The following is a 2,915-nucleotide window of genomic DNA, read 5'->3' on the forward strand; positions in this document are numbered from 1 at the left end:
AGTGATTTCCTCTCTTTATTTTTAACCAAGAGTGGTTAACTTTTTTCCCAACAGTGTATGATTTTTGCCTGTTTTGTATCTATCACATATATCATAAGCTGGATTTCACCACATATTAACAGCCACATCAGTTCCTTCTTGTTCCTCATGTTCAACACAGATAAGCCAACTTCCTATGTTCAAGCCCTCTAGGTTCCTCTTTCCTACCTACCTTTGAGTGAAACTGATTGTCAAGCTCCATTAAGTTAGCAATATGTAAATGTTATAGCATGCTGCCTCAGGTACTCATCACTATTGCCACCATCTCCATAGATGAGTTAGAAAAATGGTGAAGCGGGCCGGGTGCAGTGGCTCATGCCTATAATCCCAGCACTATGGGAGGCCAAAGTGTACAGATCACAAAGTCAGGAGTTCCAGAACAGCCTGGTCAACATGGTGAAACCCCATCCCTACTAAAAACACAAAAATTAGCTGGGTGTGGTGGTGGGCACTTGTAATCCCAACTACTTCGGAGGCTGAGGCAGGAGAATTGCTTGAACCTAGGAAGTGGAGGTTGCAGTGAACCAAGATGGCACCACTGCATTCCAACCTGCGTGACAGAGCAAGACTCCAACTGAAAAAAAAAAAAAAAAAAGCCTGGGTGGGGCAGCTCATACCTGTAATCTCAGCACTTTGGGAGACTGAGGTGGGCATATTACAATGTCAGAAGATTGAGACCATCCTGGCAGATTATCCTGGCCAACATGGTGAAATCCCCCTCTACTAAAAATACAAAAATTAGCTGGGCATGGTGGCACACACCTGTAGTCCCAGATACTTGGTAGGCTGAGGCAGAAGAATTGCTTGAACCTGGGAGGCGGAGGTTGCAGTGAGCTGAGACCAGGCCACTGCACTGTACTCCAGCATGGTGACAGAGCGAAACTCCATCTCAAAAACAAAAACAAAAACAAAAGAATATACCTTTTGTCTTTTATTTCCAAGTTTTAAATTGCATACTTAACCAACTTTTAGTTTATCCAGGACTTAAGGAAGACTGAGTAACGGTCCAAAGATATACATGTCCTGAACCTGTGAAAATGTTATCTTACATGGCACAGAGACCCTTGCAAATATGATGCAGTTAAGGACTTTGAAAAGAGAAGATTATTGTGGATTATTCCAGAAGGCTCAATGTAATGGCAAAGAAGATCTTTATGTCTCCCTGTTTAGAAAGCGAGACAAGAGGATCAAAGGCAGACATATGAAATGTGACGACAAAAGCTGAGGTTGAAGTGATACCCTATGAAGATGGAGGAAGGGGCTGTGAGCCAAGGAATGTGGACAGCCTTTAGAAGCTGGGAAAGGCGAGGAAGTAGATTCTCCCCTACAGCTTCCAGAAAGAATGCAGCCCTACCAACTCACTTTGGACGTCTGACCTCTAGCAGGGTAAGACACTAAATTTGATTTGTTTAAAGCCTTTCCATTTGTGCTCATTTGTTACAGCAGCCACAGCAAACTCATACAGGGCTCGTGGAGAGGAACCTCACAGCATCTCAAATACCAGACTTAGTAGAATAATGGCAAATTCTAAAAATCCAAGCTATTACCATAAGTAGTTTGACCACAGACAATTAACAGATCTAGAATGGAGAAAAGTTGATTTGAATAATGTTTAAGAATAATTATGTACAAAAATTACCCTTCTTAAGTTAAGAACAGTTTGGTTAATCAAACTTAAACAAGTAAACAAACCAAAAATTTCCCTTTGTTGAGTCTGCAAGTTTAAAGAAGAAAATCAAAATATGCTTTCATATGCTCACCAACAGTAAGACTACATAATTAGCGTAGCACTCTTAAACTCAACAAATGTGGCTTGAGTTTTTAATTCTTTTAACTGACTGTAAACTTTGAGTTTCAGTATCATACAGTATTTTCTCTGCTGTACGTACAGCCACAAATCAGTTTGTTGTTTGACTCTCTCCTTGATATTGACTTTTAAAGTGACTAAATCTAATTCCTATACTTTATTGAAGCCACTGGGTTTTATTTATTTATTTATCTATTTATTTATTGATTGAGATTGAGTCTCACTCTGTAACCTAGGCTGGAATGCAGTGGCACGACCTTGGCTCACGCAACTTCCACCACCTGGATTCAAGCAATTCCACTACCTCAGCCTCCTGAGTAGCTGGGATTACACGTGCATTTCATCATGCCCAGCTAATTTTTTGTATTTTTAGTAGAGACGGGGTTTCATTGTTTTGCTAGGCTGGTCTCAAACTCCTGACCTCAAGTGACTCACCTGTCTTGGCATCCCAAAGTGCTGGGATTACAGGTATGAGCCACCGCACCCAGTTGTTTGTTTTAATGCATGTTCCCTAGCCGCCCCAGCAGTGTCTTAACTGTGGATCTGATCTTCAAGGTTTTGGAAGGGATGAAGCACTTATCACTCCCCTCTGTAGAACTCTTTAAAGTGTTCACATTGCAAACTGTTTATCTGAGGCTGGCAAGACACAGCATGGTATGGCCCCTCTTTGCCCCTCCAGCCCATCTTCCTCCTCCTGGCCTTATACTCTGGCCTGGCACCCATGGCACCTCCTTCAGGTTCCTCTGATCAATGCACTTTTCCATCAGGAGGATTCACTCTGCTCCTCCACCTACAGCCCAAGAAACATCTATCCCTTCTTCAGAGCCAGGCTTAGACCTAATCTTTCTTGGGAGTTAGAGACTCTGCTACATGCTTCCTCATTGCTCTGTTTGCTCATTGACTGTAAGGTCACTGTAAATGGGGACAGTGTCTGTCTGTTTGTCCTCTGTTGGGTTACACTAAGCCAAAAACAGAGTCTGGGTACTTGAGCCCATGCTATTTCCTCCCCTGATAAGATCTAGGAAAGGAAGCAGCAAATGGTAGAGGTCAGGTTTATCAAGCCCAGACA

The sequence above is a fragment of the Callithrix jacchus genome, chromosome 4, assembly GCF_049354715.1.
Source record: "Callithrix jacchus isolate 240 chromosome 4, calJac240_pri, whole genome shotgun sequence".
NCBI classification, from domain to species: Eukaryota; Metazoa; Chordata; class Mammalia; order Primates; family Cebidae; genus Callithrix; species Callithrix jacchus.